The sequence below is a fragment of the Tursiops truncatus genome, chromosome 7, assembly GCF_011762595.2.
Source record: "Tursiops truncatus isolate mTurTru1 chromosome 7, mTurTru1.mat.Y, whole genome shotgun sequence".
Classification (NCBI taxonomy): domain Eukaryota; kingdom Metazoa; phylum Chordata; class Mammalia; order Artiodactyla; family Delphinidae; genus Tursiops; species Tursiops truncatus.
In genome coordinates, this window is record NC_047040.1 from 51,866,067 (window position 1) to 51,885,879 (window position 19,813).

The window sequence follows — 19,813 nt, forward strand, 5'->3', positions numbered from 1 at the left end:
AAGAAGCAAAGGTTTCAGTTACTAAATAAACAATCTATTAATGTACATCCTGTCTAAAGAAGCAGAGAATATGAAACCAGAGGATTCTCAAGACTGAAGAAAGGGCAGAAGACTCACAGCTACTTAGAAGAACGTTTGTTCTTCTAGACATTTTTCTATCACCTCCTCTGTATCATTTTTCTCCCTCCCATTTCCCCCTCTTTTCCTTAATTCAGTACCTTTTCTAGTTCTTTCTTCTATGTTTCATTTCTGAATCTCTTTGTAGCTATGAACAAAATTCTCTTAAACATGTACCTTAAGTAAAGACATTACAGAAATTCCTCAAAATAATAAATGTTCTTTTCCTTTCCTCATTTATCTGCCTTTCTTTATCCATCGCATTCTGCCCACCTACTCTCTGTTGTCCATCTTTGCTCCTTGGTAAAGTCTCCATATCTCACTTTCCACGTATATGAAATCACAAAGCAACTCCTTGCAATGAAAAACAATTCTTTATTAGAAACACCTAACTTAGGAGTTAGGAATTAGGTGCGTCTTCCTTGGTGAGAGGTTAATCCTCTTGAAAGCCCAGTATTTTTTACTTAATAAGTTCATTATCAAGCTTCTCACCATATTTAAGCACAAATTAAGAGGAGGTAGTTTTTAAAGTCTGATATTTAGGCAGAATTGAGAATTGAATCAACAGTGAAAGGGAAGAAGACAAGTAATATGAAAACTCTCAGACATGCTTATAAACTATGCATCAAACAGACAGGAACATTTTGACTGAACTGTCTGTAAGGGACTAGGCGTGTCTTCTGGGTCTAATCAATCCTACCCAGAAAATACTAAAGAACTTAATATTGGCAAAGAAAAGTCAGAGTAGCTTCTTCTTGGACCCTATGAACTGCGTGTTTAGGACAACCCTTCCTAAATGTAGCTCGCTTATGGAAACTCATCCTATCCAGAAACCCTGCCAACAGTTTGTTCACCAGGCTTAAGAAAATAGATAGTAAACATCCATGGTAAATAACAAATTAGACATTTCCTACTCTTGCGGTCAAAAGCAGAAGATGTTGATTACTAAGTCACAGGCAAAACAAGTATTCTTACCGTCCTAAATATGTAAGAACTTCCTGGTTAGTGCCTCTGTGTGTGTGTGTGTGTGTGTGTGTGTGTGTGTGTGTGTGTGTTTGGTATAACGAATAGTATGGTTATTTTGTCTGAAGTACTCAAGCAGCTTCAAAAGATAAGCCTAAAACTGTCAGAGAGAAATATTTCTACTTCACACATAAAAATGGAAATGCAACTAAAAAGTGAGAACTCTCAGCAAGAACTATATTCATGTATATTTACTTCACAAATATGTATTAGGCACTTAACATGTGATTTGCAAGACACTGTTAGGATCTAAAATCAAGTTATCTTGAGTTCCCCTATTCAGTACTATGAATGGTTAATTAATAAGATTAATAAGTCTTTTGCAACATTAGCTTAATAATCTCTTTTCAGGGTAAAATTATATTCGTATTTTATTTGTTCAGGGAAGTAATAAACTTGCTGTAATATAATGGAAATTTGGAACAGCCTTGCTCACAGCTGTCAAGAGATAGAGAAAAACAGAAATAAATCCATAATTGATCATCTTTTTACTGATAGATTCACATCTCAAACGGGCACTAACACCGTCCTTTAACTACGCTCACGCTGCCAACTGAACACAAACTATGAAACGAGGAAATATCGAGACCTGCTCTTTCCTTACAGACCCCATTTGGTCAACATATCTCAACTGTTTTAACACATGCTCCTCAAGATAAGAAAGCACACCGCGTTACAGAGATATATATACTTCGAATTGTTACAACAGCTTCCAACTGTCACTGTGCTCTCCAAACCACAAACAGTGCCTTCACTCTGCAGGGAGAGCAACGGACCTGTTTTAAGCAATCTTCTCGAGCAATGGTTTCTTTTCTGTTGCCAGTTCCTCTGAGCCTCTGCCTCACACTGAAGGTCAAGGACACCATTAGTGGGCACCTTTGAGGCTTCCCACCCGCTAATTCCCCTGGAATCCCTCTAAGTCATCCATAAGAGGACACTGAGGGGCACACAACTATCCTTTGTGCATTGGGTCCACAAGGAATCTTGTTTCAAAAGAGGTATTTAACTAAGCACGCTAGTACTTGTCAGTTGAAGCCATGGCACTTGCCAAGGTAAATCATACTTAATATTCAGCACGATTTCCATACCTCCAATGAAAGGAGTAAATGGCTCTCTCTCTAGAAATGCACTCCTTCTTTAATGTGCACTGTTGATACTGATGACTAATTTAAAGGTGAAAATAACTAAGATTTTTTAAAATTCCCAAAGTGCACGGTATCGTAACGGACAGAGCACAATCTCTGAGGTCAGGATAACTCCAGTTGGTATTCCATGGAGGAGCTGTGTGACCTTAGACAATTCACCTAATATCTCTGAGACTCAATTTCTTCAGTAAAATGGGGAGAAAAAATACCTATCTCATGCATTTGGTGTGGGGTTTAAGTGAGGTCAAATGTCTGTCATACTGTGAATGGAATGTTAGCTCCTTTCCCTCATGTGAAAAAAAAACACTAAGTTCACAAGCTGTATCTTTGAACAACTTTTCTATTATTCTTCAGGGAAATTACCAAATTTAAATTATAATACAAGGAAATAAAATTTCTGAGGCAATCTTTAGGGCTTTTCACTTTCTGAACTAACACATATGATGATTTCAGTGTGTTTGAACAGCAGTTCAAGACACAGGAATAATTTAACTCCAAACAACCACTTAAGTTCTATCATTCAAGGTTCAGTGGTAAAATGAAAAAAAAAAAGTTACATATTAAGTACAGTTATTGTCCCTTAAAACCCTATTTCCTCTTATAGCATAATGAGCCTGCACTTCAAGTCAGAAAAATGTTTTCCCCAAGCTTGTGAAAAAGAACCTAAAACTCATCATCACTACCCAAACAGAAACTATATATTTTTAATTTAAATTCTAGAAGACAGTGAAAAACATCCTGTAGTAATAAAAAGCGGTCCCCAATAGCTTGTCAAAGAAGCTGAAACTGCAATTTGTAAAGAAATTTATATCATTAACGGGGGAACTGATATGACACTCAAATCTCTAGTTCTAGCAGAGACTTCAAAGGATTACAAAAGTCAAACTGACTACAAAACCCAGTTTGTAACCATGGCTAACTGAATACCATGGCAGCTGTGGAATCAGTCAAAGATAACAAAGGGGTCATTTCTGTGTTCCCTAAACAGAAGGGCTGCTGTCTGATGCCAGCTTTCCCTTTACTGCCTGCTGTCAGGGCGCTCTGTAGACACGGCCGAGGAAGGGAGGGCAGGTAAGATGTGGTTCTAACTCTTGGATCTCACACAGAGTGACACTGCGAAGCTGAGGCTCCGGGTCCCTGAGTGTCTTCCCACCAACCTACCAAGGGCTGGGTAACGTTTCCTGTGCCCTTGATGTCTAATTAATATTTGAGCAAATAATGCTCGGACATGACTGCCAGTCCCTTACAAACTGGCAAGTGGACTCTGGAGTAATTTTTTTGCTGTTTTTTTTTTTTTTTTTTTTTTTTTTTCTGGTATGCGGGCCTCTCACTGTCGTGGCCTCTCCCGTTGCAGAGCACAGGCTCTGGACGTGCAGGCTCAGCGGCCATGGCTCACGGGCCCAGCCGCTTCGCGGCATGTGGGATCTTCCTGGACCGGGGCACGAGCCCGTGTCCCCTGCATCGGCAGGCGGACTCTCAACCACTGCGCCACCAGGGAAGCCCTGTTTGTTTGTTTTAATTTTTATTGGAGTATAGTTGATTTATAATGTTGTGTTAGTTTCAGGTGTGCAACCAAATGAACTAGTTATACATATATATATCTCCACTCTTTTTTAGACTCTATTCCCGTATAGGTCATTACAGAGTATTGGAAAGAGTTCCCAGTGCTATACAGTAGGTTCTTATTAATCATTTATTTTATATATAGTAGTGTGTATATGTCAATCCCGATCTCCCAGTTTAACCCTCCCCCCCAATCCCCTGGTAACCATAAGTTTGTTGTCTACATCTGTGACTCTACTTCTGTTTTGTAACTAAGTTCATTTGTACCCTTTCTTTAGATTCCACATAGAAGCAATATCATAAGGGCTCTGAAGTAATTTTATATTTTTTAATTAATTAATTAATTTATTTATTTTTGGCTGCGTTGGGTCTTTGTTGCTGCACGCGGGCTTTCTCTGGTTGCAGCAAGTGGGGGCTACTCTTCACTGTGGTGCATGTGCTTCTCACTGTGGTGGCTTCTCTTGTGGCCGAGCACAGGCTCTAGAGCACAGGCTCAGTAGTTGTGGCACACGGCCTCAGTAGTTGCGGCACACAGGCTCAGTAGTTGTGGCTCGTGGGCTCTAGAACACAGTCTCAGTAGTTGTGGCGCATGGGCTTAGTTGATCCATGGCATGTGGGATCTCTCTGGACCAGGGCTCGAACCGTGTCCCCTGCATTGGCAGGCAGCTTCTTAACCACTGCACCTCCAGGGAAGCCCTGTTTTGGAGTAATTTTAAATCCTGATTCTGCCAATTAGCTGTCTGGCCTAGAATAATCTACTTAATTTCCTCATCTGCAAACTGGGCACTATAGTAGCTTCTGCTGCATAGGGTTGTCAGAATGGTTACCTGAATTAATATCTGGCTGCTACATAGGAGGTTCTCTCATAGAGTTTCTTAAATAAACACCAAGCACCAAGATATTCTGAAAAATAATATCAGATTCATGCCAAAATCTTAAGTTCAACTAGGCAAGAAGTCAGAAAGATTTTAATGACTGAAATATTATTTCACTTATATTAATAAAAGTATTAATTAAATATCTACATGTATATATAAGTAGTATATATTTAAATATGTAACTATATAAATCACATATTCTATACACTGTTTATTATCTATTTATTTAACATGCTAATGTACAGGGTTCTGCTTTTAAATGTGATCAATTTCAAGATCAGATTAAAGAAGTATTTACTGTGGGTGTATGTGTACACTATATAAATAGAATGTTTTTGTATAGTTCATAACATTTTTATCCTACAATTAATCAATTAAGATTATGATTGACTCTTGTCGACTTGCCATCTGTACTGTATTATATTCAAGTGGTAAAACAGATCTTAGAAAGTTTGCTATGCAAAGTAGAGTCACTGATTAAATAACCTCTATATACAGAAACAAAATTATGATGTGGTCATAACTTGAAATAATCATATTTGTCATCTTCAACTTTTCTCTTTTACATTTTGTTTGTATGACAAGATATAGTTCCTTCATTCATTAAAAATATTGTAAGAGGATGATTTATAATGAAACATAGGACATAAGAGACTCTCATAATTTACATTAGAACTTGCAGTGTGTCTTGCGCATGTTAACTTCAAAGTTCTTCACTCTTGCCTGCAATCAGGAGGAGTACAGAGCTGACAAGTGGCTCTACTCTTTCTTCTCTGTGAATGAGCATCATGTTTCTGTTGATGGACCTATGCTGCTGGCTATTGGAACATATATATGTAAAGCATCATGGGGTATTTTTTATTTTTGCTTTTTAATACTATAGTTACAATTAGACTATGCTTAGAAAAAGTAAAATACATAGTCATAACCTAATAACCAACTGAACAAAAATAATATAAAATCAATGATTATTTTACTCAAAACTATACCAAATAACCAGTTTAAACGATTATTCATGTTTTACTCACTGAATTTATTAAATAGTTGAGCAAACAGGCCAAACCATCATCAGACTTCTGCAATATATAAAGCTATGCCTCAAAAGCAATAGCTTTTCCTATGGCTAAGGGTCAGATTTATAGAAGTTGAAAGCACTAAAGAACTATGTTCTCAATATTGGTACTGAATGAAATCAAGCATCAGTGGTCTGATATCATTCCTTTGCATTAGAAGGAGCATACTGCTAACTTATTTATTTTTAATCAATTTTTAGTTTGTTTCCTCCAGAGAGGGAGCCATGTCTGATTCATCTTTCTATCTTCCCAGAGTGTTTATCAAACATTATGTATAAGTAAAAGTACATTAACTCAAATGGGTCAAGCTGAGAGGCCCCACTGCAGCTCACTATAGAAGTACTGAACAACACAGATGTGTTTAAGTTATGATCACATTATTTGAGATATAGGTGCATGGTACTGAACATGTTTTTTTACGTCCTGGAAAGTAACAATCACATTTAGAAAAGTAATATTTTCTGACTGGGGGATACAAATTCTACTCTCAAAAAATTTATAGTGCTATTTTTCTATCTTCTCCAATAAGAAGTAGTTCTTGGAAATTATTATGACCCTCAACTTGAATAGACACATTATTCCTTAAAACACACACACATAATGTGTTTCCTACCTAATTCCCTCTTGGTCTGGCATTCCTAGCATAAGCTGAAAATGGTTCTCCAGCTATCAAAGCAGTCTAATACTGGGTTAGAACTGAAGTTAAAATCAAAGCTCTCAAATGGCCTATTTGGGGAACCATCAATAAGCTGACCTCACAGTTCAGATGGGGGAATCACTGAAGGGTAATATGTACACATTACACATATACAGGTTTAGACATATGTAGGGATGAGATTTTTATGCCTAAATTAGTCATTCACACTAAAGACCAATGCCGAACTTTTGTTAATAACCAAGGCATAGGATACAGTCTGCTTGAGTGTAATACACAGTATAATAATACCTGCTTCATTATAAGGACATCCTGAAAAAATTGTACAGAGGTGGTATTTTCAATAATTAGAAAACTGTTAGTAATCCAGGAGAAATTAGTAATCCAGGAGAAACTGGATGAGGGCCTGAACTGCTATAATAGTACTGAGATTGGAGAGAAGTGGACAGTTTTTAGACACAGGTCATAGAATTGACAGGTCTTGGTGGTCCACTGGATGTAGGAAAAAGAGAGGAATCAGGATAATGATGAGGTTTCATGTGTGACAGTATGTGTGGATAATGGTACTATTTACTGAGATTAGGAGCACAGAGGCTGAAAAGATAAGTGTACTTTGGGATGTGTTTGAGGTATGCACGGGGCATCCAACTGAGGATATCCAGTAAGCAGGATGTCCTTGATATGATAAAGAACTAGACTGGGAGTATAAATTGGGAAGTATTAAAACACAGGCAATCACTGAAGTCATGAGTGTGTATAAGATCACTCCAGAGGATAATAGAGAGTAAGAAGAGGGAAAAGCATAGGAAAGCAGATCTCTATATCACTGAACTGGTTGCCAAGAGATGTTGCCTTACTGAAACACTGAAATACTGAAAATGCATGCTTTCATAGCATTAAGTGATGGTGTTTAATAGCAATGTAAAACTGCCAAGGCTATAAATTAATTTTGCTTTCTAACGTTTTCAACATCCTTTTGTTTCACAGTGTGGTTTCCTCAAGTTACCACATACATAACTCCCTGGGCTGTTCAAGCCAGTCAGTTTCACTTCATGCTACACAAACAAGCATGAGACATGAGGTTAAATCCTAACCACGCATCTTGTTATTTACTTGTGTTTATACAAAACAGACTTGCACAATCAAGTAATTCAACCGGAATTATAAAAATCTTCTAATTTTTCACAGATAAAATTACCTGTGGAGACGATTGTGATATTTGTTTCATAACTGCCCATTTTTCAACTCACCCGTTTTCCCACATCAGCCAATAATAAAAGAAATAGCTGATATGATTTTTTTGCTTTGTTTCTAACCTTGGACAAGAACATTAGGGACATTCAAGACCTCACTAATCACAGCATCTTTATCTCTGCTCTTTGTGTGGTCCTGTCAGTTACAAAGGACATTCTGCAATCTTTAAACTGTACATTGAGCTTTACCAAAGAAATACGATCCCACGCATGTCTTGCTAATTAAATGTTAAACCAAACAAGTGTGCCACAAACAAAATAATCCCAGGCCATACATATTATCATACACAATTCTTAAACTATTTTCTGAGACCATTAGCATGGTCATAGTTGGTATATAACATTATGAAATTGGTCTACTTAATTTGGTAAAATCTTCTAATAGTTCAAGAAATATGAGTTGCTTCTTATTGTCTAGTTTATCAACCATTCCTATCCCTTGTCATTGAAGCCAGGGTTCCAAGTTAACTTTTTAAATTACCTTTTAAACCTGGTGGCCTTATGAAAATATCTAACCCCCTGTCAGTTTCACACACAGAGAATTAATCTTCATTTATGTTTTCATATATTTTAAAGTTCCCTGTAGGAAAGCCATTGAATCCTCTTCCTCAGACAAAATACCACTTAGTTCTATGATGTAAAATATGTCCATTATAAAGTCAGATTGTTTCTGAAGAAAGTCTATGAGGCCATAATATTCATTATGATGGTATGGATATAACACACTTCGTGATGTTTGGTGTCTTAAGGTATTTTTGACTTCCCCTGGATGTAAAAAGGGACGAAAATGACATGCTCTCTCAGAGTATGTTAGGCGGGAATTGACTCTGAAAGTCTTAGGTTACTGCAGAGTTAAGAAACCATGTTAAAGATGGATCCTTTGAAATTGATTCCTGGCTGTGTTTCCAATAAAGGGTAAAGCTAGTGGAAAATCTTCAGGAATTGTCATTTTTTTAATAGAGTAATATTCAGACTCAGAAAAACGATAGGGAAACTAATACCTTGGTTTGATCTTTAAAAAAAAAATAGTCAAATTGCTCCTACCTGGGTAAGTGAAGCATTTTGCCTAGAATGAAAACAAGAGAAAAGCACATTACCTATCCCCGATAGACCCCAACTGGTTTGACTTGCCTTCATTAGTATCACCTTTCTGTACTGGAATGAGATATGACTAGATGAACAATGATGATGAGTATGATCAAGTCTGACGGGCCAGTGTTTCCATTCAGGTCTGGTGATTTAGTACTTCCTCACATTCTGTTCAGTCCAAATTAAAGAAAACGTTTTCCCTGTTTTATGTGTAAAATAATAAAAATTATTTTAATATATTTACTTTCTATTTATTTCAACCTTGAACACTGATGGGCTAATGTGTCATAAATATCCAGCCTCTAGGTTACCGTAGGACTGTGTGTACAGCATTTGCTATAATGTAATTGAACAGTTTATTTGTCTACCTCCCTTTGACTAGGAGCTCCTAGAGGATAAGAATGCATGCAGACACCATGTCTTATTCATCTGTATAAACTCAACATCTAGGAAAGTACCTCACCCATAAAAGGCAATAATGATAAGTGCTTCCAGATAAATGTACTAGATATTCAAACGAAATGGATAATGATGGTATTAATTTAGAAAGGGAATAGAGAAGCAGTATGTAGGATTATTAGAATACAGTTTCTGGCACAATCAACTATAGGTTTAGCTTTCAAACCCGTCACTTACTAGCTGTGTGAATTGGGCAAATTATCTGGCTTTCTTAAACTTCAATTTCCTTTCTCAAACAGGGAAATGGCCATGGCTGCCTTTGAGGATCAGGTAAAGATTAAATAAGAGAATGTATATAAAAGCACTTATCACTGATTGGGGTTCACAGTAAAGCTCTCAATAAATGACAACAAAACCAAAATAAACTTAAATAAACCAATATTTCTGAAAGGAGTATGTTTTTTCCCTACCCCCTGTTGTTAAAAAGGAACTGGAAAATAGTCAACTAAACACGCATGTTTATCTCTCTCTCTCCTATGATCCCATTTCAATGACAGTGAAGACTGACAAAAAGAATAAATCTGTGACAATACTAAAAACAAAACCTTGAGAGAATGAGAAAAGCCACAGACTGGGAGAAAAATATTTGCAAAGGACACATCTGATAAAGAACTGTTACCCAAAATATACAAAGAACTCTTAAAACTCAACAAGAATAAAATAAAGAATCTGATTAAAAAATGGATATGACCTGAACAGACACCTTACCAAAGAAGATACTATACAGCTGGCAACTAAACATATGAAGAGATGTTCAACAGCATATGTTATTAGGGAATTTCAAATTGAAACAAGAGCAAATTAATTTCAAATTAAAACAAGAAAATTAATTTCAAATTAAAACAAGCAGTACAAACTCTTATTCTTTGCTGGTGAGAATGCAAAGTGATACAGTCACTTTGGAAGACAGTTTGGCTGTTTCTTACAAAATCAAACATACTATTAATATACTATCTAGCAATCATGTACATTGGTATATATCCATATGAATTGAAAAATCATGTCCACACAAAAACCTACACAAGGATATTTACAGCAGCTTTATTCATAATTGCCAAACCTGGAAGCAACCAAGAGGTCTCTCAGTAGGTAAGTGGATAAATAAACTGGTATATCCATAAAATGAAATATTATTCATTGCTAAAACAAAACAAAACAAACCAACTAAAAATACAAGAGCAATCGAGTCATGAAAAGACACAGAGGAAACTTAAATGCATATTATTAACTGAAATAAGTCAATCTGAAAAGGCTCATACTGTGTGATTCCAACTATATGATAATCTGGAAAAGGTAAAACTATGGAGACAGTAGAAGATTGGTAGTTTCCAGGAGTTTGGGGGAGGGAGGGATGAATAGGCAGAGCATAGAGGATTTTTAGGGCAGTGAAACAATTCTGCATGATATTACAATGGTGGATACATGTCATTATACATTTGTCAAAACCCACAGAATGTACAACACTGAGGGTGAGCCCTAATGTAAACTCTGGACTTTGGGTGATAAATGATGTGCAAATGTAGGTTCATCAATTATAACAAACATACAACCATGGTGAGGAAAGTTGATAGTGAGGGAGGTTGTGCATGTATAGAGAGGGAATACATGGGAACTCTCTGTACTTTCCACTCAACTTTGCTGTGAAGCTCAAAATTGCTCTAGAAAATAAATTCTATTAATTAAAAAAGAAAAAAACCAATATTTTCTAGTAATTAATTAAAATAGAAATGCCTCTAACTGCAACTGTGCTATTTTCTTCAAAAATGAAACAAACAAAAAATCCTGGTTATTCACAAATAACATTATTTGCTATTTTAACTCCGTTAAACAATCAACCTGTTGTCATACAATAATATTCAGGGTATTACTTCCAAATACCTGACATTCAATGATTTCTGGTTTCTTAATGAACATCTTTGATTTCTAAATATTTTACAACATCCCCTTTTCTCTTAAGGTTAAGTATTTCTAGGTTCCCTTTTGTATTTCTGAGGTAGTACACCTTCAAATATACATAGCTAAGTAGAATATTCCTTTATAGCTTATAAAATGTACTAGAGATTAAATTTTTATCAGTCCGTATTCCCTGAAATATACAAACAGGAGCCTTATAAATCAATCTATATAAGTTAATGGTTTTCTTCTATAAACTGCTACTTGCCTTAGGTTATGTTATTGCTTAGTATAAGAAAACACCTCAGAAATGTTAGAAATATCAATATATCACCGCAGATCGATAAAAATCAATTTACTGATTAACATTCATCATTTTTATTTCCATTGAGAAGCAATTAATCATAATAGTAACCTAGCTTGAATCTTAGTCTTTAGATCATTTGTTCTCTTCATTGCTATGGTCTGACCCAAGATGGAAATAGAAATATTGATCTAATTTTTACCTCTTATTCTAAGTCTCTGGACACATATATACAACCCCCAAATAATACTGGATTTGAATTCTATAATTAAAATGTAGCCTCAAGAAAATTTCCAGAGCAGTGTCATATAACAAATATAAGATATACACACACAAAAAGAGAGAGAGTGAAATCTAATTTGAGGACAAAATAAAGAAATGTGAAAATCTTCTTTTACCACTGTTTCCACAAGTAAAAAAAAAAAAAACATAAAGCAAAAATTAATATTAAACAAAATAGAGATAAAAATGGAGAAATATACATTAGCTAAAATAATCTGGCATGAAACTTGGTGAAGATGGTGATTTGCTGTGACATGCTGCATTTCTTTATTCTAGTTTGCTAATTTTTGATTAGTGGAGGCAGAAGTGATGATTATCAAGGTGGAGAGAGGAGGGGATATGGCTGGCATAAACATGCATAGATGGGGATGAGCCAGTATTTTAGACTAATCATGGTTTAGAAAAAGAAAGAAAACTTTGGTATAAAATTCTTCACTTTCCTTTTGATACCATAGTATTCACATTTGTGTTGTATTATGGTTTGAAATATGCAGAAAGTTTATGTGAATAAAATGTTTATAACCTATCTAGATCTACTGTCTATGACGAGACTATCTACAATGCCATATAGTTCAACTAATTAACTCAATATCTGAACAAAACTGTCTAGAAAAATGTAGTAGGGCTTCCCTGGTGGCGCAGTGGTTGAGAGTCCACCTGCCGATGCAGGGGACAAGGGTTTGTGCCCCGGTCCGGGAAGATCCCACATGCCGCGGAGCGGCTGGACCCGTGAGCCATGGCCACTAAGCCTGCGCGTCCTGAGCCTGTGCTCCGCAACAGGAGAGGCCACAACAGTGAGAGGCCTGCGTACTGTGCAAAAGAAAAAAAACAAAAAAAACTATAGTAGCTGTTCTCTGGTTTTTTAAGAACTTGACTCTGTTTATCTAGCATTTTTTCTTTTAGGCCAATCCACAGCATTTCTGCTTAGTCATGTGAGTTGAATTTGGTATACTGCTAACCTATATACCCTCCCCTTTCCTGGCCTCATTGGAAGTTCCTCACTGGTAGCCTCACTGGGCCTACCTTCAGCCATGATGATTTGATAAGAAGTGAGGGATGTGACCAAAGCCAATTCTTCCCAAGAATTTTGGAAAGAATATCTGCAAAGATATTGTAAGGCTTCAGAAATATGCAGGGATCATACAAAGAATCTGTAAGCTCTGTGAATGAGATAAAGGAAGACAAATATATGAAAAGGCACACCATATTTCTGTTATGGATAGAAAGACTCAAAATTGATAAAATATTCTTTCTAAATTAATCCATACATATTATTCATTTTTGGCCAAAATAAATTTAAAAATATGTAAAACCAGAATGTTCAGTTTATCTGAAAGGATAAGTGCATGATAGCAGTTCAGATGGAACAGATGGATTAGATTTAAGTGTAAAAAGATGTAAAAGTGATAGGAAAACTTTAAGTGCAAGTATTATCTAAATCTTGAAGTGGAAAGCTTTTCTTGTTTGACATCACAAGATCATAAAGCATAAAAAATAGAGAGTTGACTACATATTTGTACAGAAGGTTATACAAAGTCAAAAGACAAATGGATAACTGAAGAAAAATATTTGCAACCTATGTGAGAGACACAGAGATAATATTCATGATATGTAAAGAAATAGCACACTCCAGAAACATAAAAGTAACTCCACAGAAGAAACGGTTGCATAATATGAAAAAGTAATCCCAAAGAAAATCACTGACTAATAATAATGGAAAGATAACCAACAAAAATGCCAACTAATGTGATATCATCTTTCATCCATCAGAGTAGCAAAGACATAAAAATACTGGTAATTCCAAGTTTTGATCTGAGTGTAAGGAAATAAGTTTTCTCATATATTTTTGGTGATAGTATAAATGAGTTCAATATTTTTGGAGTAAAGTATTTCTTTTAACATTGTTATCACTGCAAAAATATTCTTAAACCATTAAAATGTCCAACAAGAAGGACTTGGGGGCTTCCCTGGTGGTGCAGTGGTTGAGAGTCTGCCTGCCAATGCAGGGGACACAGGTTCGTGCCCTGGTCCGGGAAGATCCCACACGCCGTAGAGCGGCTGGGCCCGTGAGCCATGGCCCCTGAGCCTGCGCGTCCGGAGCCTGTGCTCCGCAATGGGAGAGGCCACAACAGTGAGAGGTCCACGTACCGCAAAAAAAAATAGAAGGACTTGGTTAATAAATTAAGATATAACAATAAAATGAATGCTAAACATACATTAAAACACATAAAAGACATCTATATGACTTTACGTGAAAAGAAATTCCTGCCATATTATAGGGAAAAGACATAAACTACCAATAAAAGTTATAAAAACATCTTGACAAAGCCATGACCAGCTACTTCTCACTTTAAAGGTGGAACAGGATCATTAGCCAATGAATGTGTGCAGCCTCTAGAAGCTCTAAAAGGACCATAATCCTCAGTTACAACACTAATCTTAAGGGGGAAAGTGATCTGTGTTACCAGATCCCTAACTGGTGTGATTTCCAGGAATGCATTCTCAACATAAACAAGGACTACCTGTACTATTCCAGGAAGTGGAAATGATAAAAATCAGCATTTGAGTGAACACTGAAATGCATCCTGTAACCAACCACTGAATCAGGGTACAAGACAAACAATGATTCTAACAGAACTTGGGAAAGAGTACTGAATAAAATTTAGTATCTTGCTCCCTAACTTATCTTTGTATATGCCTCTGTAGGGAGCGAACTCTTTTCCTCAACTCTGTGACAAAAAGAACTAGGGAAGACAGGATAACCAAGAAGAATTTGGCTCTCAATGAATTCTCAGTAAATAATTTTGAACTGCCAAAAATAAAATAAAATAAACAAAATTGACACACCTTTAGTTAGACTCAACAAGAAAAAAACAGAGGACTCAAATAAATACAATCAGAAATGAAACAGGAAACGTTAAATCTTATACCACAGAAATACAAAAAAATCATGAAAGACTACTACAAACAACTACAAACCAACAAATTGGACATAGAATAAATAAATTCCTAGAAATATACACTCTCTCAAGATGGAATCATGAAGAAATAGAAAATCTGAAAAGACACATTACTAGTAAGGAGATTGAATCAGTAATCAAAATCCTCCCAACAAACAGAAGTCCAGGACCAGAAGGCTTCACTGGTGAATTCTACCAAACAATCAAAGGAGAATTAATATCAATCCTTATCAAACTCTTCCCAAAAATAGAAGAGAAGGGAATACTTCCAAGCTCATTTTACAAAGTCAGGATAATCCTGATATTAAAACCAGACAAGAACACTACAAGAAAGGAAAATGTAGAGGCCAATATCCCTGATGAACATACACGCACAAATCCGCAACAAAATATTAGCAAATCAAATTCAACAACACATTAAAAGGATCATACACCATGACCAAGTGAGATTTATTCCAGGGATTCAAGAATTGTTCAACATCTGCAAATCAATGTGATACACCATATTTACAAAATGAAGGAAAAAAACAAATGATCAACTCAATCGATGCAAAAAAGCACTTGACAAAATTCAACATCCACTTATGATAACAATTCTCAACAAAGTGGGTAGAGAGGGAACATACCCCAACATGATAAAAGCCATATAAGACAAACCCACAGCTAACTTCATACTCAATGGTGAAAACCTAAAAGCTTTTCCTCTAAGATCAGAAACAAGACAAGGATGCCCAATTTCACCACTTTTATTCAACATATTGATAGTATTCAAAGTGCTAGTCACAGCAATTAGGCATAATAAGGAAATAAAAGACAACCAAATTGGAAAGAAAAAAGTAAAACTGTCACTATTTGCAGATGACATTATATTATATATGGAAAAACCTAAAGACTACACACACACACACACACACACACACACACAAAAAGAACTATGAAAACTAATAAACAAATTTAGTAAAATTGCAGGTTACAAAATCAATATACAGAAATCTGTTGAGATTGGATCAAGATGGCAGAGTAGAAGGAAGTGTGCTCACTCCGTCTTGCAAGAGCACTGGAATCACAACAAACTGCTGAACAATCATCAACAGGAATACACGGAAATCACCAAAAAAGATACACCACATCCAAAGACAAAGGAAAAGTCGCAGTGAGACAGTACAAAGGGCACAATGACAATAAAATCAAATCCCATAACTGCTGGGTGGTTGACTCACAAACTGGAGAACACAGAAGTCCACCCACTGGAGTGAAGGCTCTGAGTCCCACATCAGGCTTCCCAACCTGGGGGTCTGGCAACGGGAGGAGGAATTCCTAGAGAATCACTTTGAAGCCTAGTGGAATTTGACTGCAGGACTTCAACAGGACTGGGGGAAAACAGAGACTTCACTCTTAGAGGGCACACACAAAGCAGTGTGCACATCAGGACCCAGGGTAAGGAGCAGTGAGCCCATAGGAGACTGAACCAGAGCTACCTACTGGTGTTGGAGATTCTCCTGCAGAGGCAGGGGGTGGCGGAGGCTCACCGTGGGGACAAGGACACTGGCAGCAGAAATTCTGGGAAGTACTCCTGGGGTGAACCCTCCCAGAGTCCGCCATTAGCCCCACCAAAGAGCCAGGTAGGCTCCAGTGCTGGGCTGCCTCAGGCCAAAACACCAACAGGGAACCTAGCCCCATCCATCAGCAGACAAGTGGATTAAAGTTTTACTGAGCTCTGCCCACCAGAGCAACAGCCAGCTCTACCCACCACCAGTCTCTCCCATGAGGAAGCTTGAACAAGCCTCTTAGAGAGCCTCATCCACCAGAGGGCAGACAGCAGAAGCAAGAAGAACTACAATTCTGCAGCCTGTGGAAAAAAAAACATATTCATGAAGAAACAGACAAAATGAAAAGGCAGAGGACTATATACAGAAGAAGGAAGAAGATAATAGCCCAGAAAAACAACTAAATGAAGTGGAGATAGGCAACCTTCCAGAAAAAGAATTCAGAATAATGACAGTGAACATGGTCCAGGACCTTGGAAAAGAATGGGGGCAAGATCGAGAAGATGCAAAAAATGTTTAACAAAGACCTAGAAGAATTAAAGAACAAACAAACAGAGATTAACAATATCATAACTGAAATGAAAAATACACTAGAAGGAATCAATGGCAGAATAACTGAGGCAGAAGAATGGATAAGTGAACTGGAAGACAGAATGGTGGAATTCACTGCCATGGAAAAGAATAGAGAAAAAAGAATGAAAAGAAATGAAGACAGCCTAAGAGACCTCCGAGACAACATTAAACACAACAACATTTGCATTATAGGGGTTCCAAAAGGAGAAGAGAGAGAGAAAGGACCAGAGAAAATATTTGAAGAGATTATAGTTGAAAACTTCCCTAACATGGGAAAGGAAATAGCCATGCAAGTCCAGGAAGCGCAGAGAGTCCCAAGCAGGATAAACCCAAGGAGAAACATGCCAAGACACATAGTAATCAAACTGACAAAAATTAAAGACAAAGAAAAAATATTGAAAGCAACAAGGGGAAAATGGCAAATAACATACAAGGGAACTCCCATAAGGTTAACAGCTTATTTCTCAGCAGACACTCTACAAGCCAGAAGGGAGTGGCATGATATACTTAAAGTGATGAAAGGGAAAACCCTACAACCAAGATTACTCTACCTGGCAAGGATCTCATTCAGATTTGATGGAGAAATCGAAAGCTTCACAGACAAGCAAAAGCTAAGAGAATTCAGCACCGCCAAACCAGCTCTACAACAAATGCTAAAGGAACTTCTCTAAGTGGAAAACACAAGAGAAGAAAAGGACCTACAAAAACAAACCCAAAACAATTAAGAAAATGGTAATAGGAAAGTACATATCAATAATTACCTTAAATGTGAATGGATTAAATGCTCCAACCAAAAGACACAGGCTTGCTGAATGGATATAAAAACAAGACCCATCTATATGCTGTCTACAAGAGACCCACTTCAGACCTAGGGACACATACAGACTGAGAGTGAGGGAATGGAAAAAGATATTCCATGCCAATGGAAATCAAAAGAAGGCTGGAGTGGCAGTACTCATATCAGATAAAATAAACTTTAAAATAAAGAATGTTACAAGAGAAAAAGAAGGACACTGCATAATGATCAAGGGATCAATCCAAGAAGAAGATATAACAGTTATAAATATATATGTACCCAACATAGGACCACCACAATACATAAGGCAACTGCTAACACCTCTAAAAGAGGAAATCGACAGTAACACAGTAATAGTGGGGGACTTTAACACCGCACTTACAACAATGGACAGATCATCCAAAATGAAAATTAATAAGGAAACAAAAGCTTGAAATGACACAACAGACCAGATAGACTTAATTGATATTTATAGGACATTCCATCCAAAACCAGCAGTTTACACCTTCTTCTCAAGTGCACACAGAACATTCTTCAGGATAGATCACATCTTGGGTCACAAGTCAAGCCTCAGTAAATTTAAGAAAATTAAAATCATATAAGCATCTTTTCCAACCACAACACTATGAGATTAAAAATCAATTACAGAGAAAAAAATGTAAAAAATAAAAATACATGGAGTCTAAGCAATACGTTACTAAATAACCAAGAGCTCACTGAAGAAATCAAAGAGGAAGTCAAAAACTACCTAGAGGGGCTTCCCTGGTGGCACAGTGGTTGAGAGTCCGCCTGCCGACGCAGGGGACATGGGTTTGTGCCCCGGTCTGGGAAGATCCCACATGTCACAGAGCAGCTGGGCCCGTGAGCCATGGCAGCTGAGCCTGCGTGTCCGGAGCCTGTGCTCTGCAACGGGAGAAGCCACAACAGTGAGAGGCCTGCATACTGCAAAAAAAAAAAAAAAAAAAAAAAAAAAAACCCTAGAAACAAACGACAGTGAAAAGACAATGATCCCAAACCTATGGGATGCAGCAAAAGCAGGTCTAAGAGGGAAGTTTATAGCAGTACAACCCTACCTCAAAACAAGAAACATCTCAAATAAACAATCTAAACTTACACCTAAAGGAACTAGAGAATAAGAACAAACAAAACCCGAAGTTAATAGAAGGAAAGAAATCATAAAGATCAGAGCAGAAATAAATGAAATAGAAACAAAGACAACAGTAGCAAAGATCAATAAAACTAAAAGGTGGTTCTTTGAGAAGATAAAAAAAATTGATAAATGTTTAGCCAGATTCATCAAGAAAAAGAGGGAGAGGACTCAAAGAGATAAAATTAGAAATGAAAAAGGAGAAGTTACAATGGACACCACAGAAATACAAAGCATCATAAGAGACTACTACAAGCAACTCTAGGCCAATAAAACGGACAACCTGGAAGAAATGGACAAATTCTTAGAAAGGTATTACCTTCCAAGACTCAACCAGGAAGAAATAGAAAATACGAACAGACCAATCTCAAGTAATGGAATTGAAACTGTGATTAAAAATCTTCCAACAGGGCTTCCCTGGTTGCGCAGTGGTTGAGAGTCTGCCTGCCGATGCAGGGGACACAGGTTCGTGCCCCGGTTCGGGAAGATCCCACATGCAGTGGAGCGGCTAGGCCCGTGAGCCATGGCCGCTGAGCCTGCGCGTCCGGAGCCTGTGTTGCGCAACGGGAGAGGCCACAGCAGTGAGAGGTCCGCATACCCACCCCCCGAAAATAAAATCTTCCAACAAACAAAAGTCCAGGACCAGATGGCTTCACAAGTGGTTTCTATCAAACATTTAGAGAAGAGCTAACACTCATCCTCCTCAAACTCTTCCAAAGAATTGCAGAGGAAGTAACACTCCCAAACTCATTCTATGAGGCCACCATCACCCTGATACCAAAACCTGACAGGATAGAGATACTACAAAAAAGAAAATTACAGACCGATATCACTGATGAATATAGATGCCAAAATCATCAACAAAATACTAGGAAACGTAATCCAACAACACATTAAAAGGATCATACACCAGGATCAAGAGGGATTTATCCCAGGGATGCAAGGATTCTTCAATATATGCAAATCAATCAATGTGATACACCATATTAACAAACTGAAGAATAAAAACCATACGATCATCTCAGTAGATGCAGAAAAAGTTTCTGACAAAATTCA

The 19,813-nt window shown here is 37.1% G+C and overlaps 1 long non-coding RNA gene across 1 annotated transcript in view; it reads right to left on the reverse strand.

Annotated features, from left to right (window-relative positions):
- Positions 1-19,813, reverse strand: part of LOC141279071 (uncharacterized) — a 133,040-nt gene that overhangs the window by 19,192 nt on the left and 94,035 nt on the right. The gene's annotated exons all lie outside the window — the stretch shown is intronic.